Raw genomic sequence first — 870 nt, forward strand, 5'->3', positions numbered from 1 at the left:
GAAAGTTGGAATAAGGTCCATTATCTTGTCTTAAATTAATCTAGCTAATTAAGACAAATGGAGAAAACATTCAAAGAATTCTAAAACCCATGTTTACCTACTTACCAAGTTCAAATACAAAGAAATAACTTTTAATTCCTCCATGAGTAGTGAGAATTAGATCAGACTTTACATTCTTCTACATGTTTTTTTTTTTAGATTTTTATATCTGATTATTAGTTTACTCATAAGTAATGTACTCCGATTTTTTTTTTAACGCCTACAGCGCATGGTCTTCCTAAGTGGTCTCCCATCCAAGTACTAACCAGGCCTGACCCTGCTTAGCTTCCAAAATCAGACAAGATCGGGCACATTCAGGGTGGCGTGGCCATAGACATACTCTGATTTTTAAAAGTTAAGTACTTGCTAATTGGTGCTGGAAAGACAGTAGCTTATTGTGATACATAACATATGATGAAATAATTAAGTTAAAAAGAGAAGAAAAACAAGAGCAGGACAGCATGAATGTGTGTGTGATTTTATGTTTTTAAAGAAAACTAGAAAGATGTAATTCAACTGACTTCTTAGTAACCCTAAAGCCTCTCGATATACATAGCAATATAGATCAATATTCTTTTGGGAATGGATTCATATTTACATGATTCTACAGAATATAGAATCATACCTGTGTCACATTTCTTATTATTTTGCTACAGTCATCTCTTCCAAGTTCCTTGTCCTCCAGTTTGCTTTCCTGGTGATTGACAGTCTTTGCCACATCTCTCTTCCTTAATACCTCGAGTTCCTCTCTCTGGCTTTGGCCCCTGCTGTTCTGCTGACGAGGCAGAAAACCTGCCCGGTGGTTGAATCCCCTTTCTTAGTTCAAAGAAA

At 35.9% G+C, this 870-nt stretch overlaps 1 pseudogene; it reads right to left on the reverse strand.

Annotated features, from left to right (window-relative positions):
* Window positions 1-256: 256 nt before the first annotated feature.
* LOC112469983 lies at window positions 257-375 on the reverse strand (annotated as a pseudogene).
* Window positions 376-870: the final 495 nt, after the last annotated feature.

The sequence above is a fragment of the Pteropus alecto genome, unplaced genomic scaffold, assembly GCF_000325575.1.
Source record: "Pteropus alecto unplaced genomic scaffold, ASM32557v1 scaffold48, whole genome shotgun sequence".
NCBI lineage: Eukaryota > Metazoa > Chordata > Mammalia > Chiroptera > Pteropodidae > Pteropus > Pteropus alecto.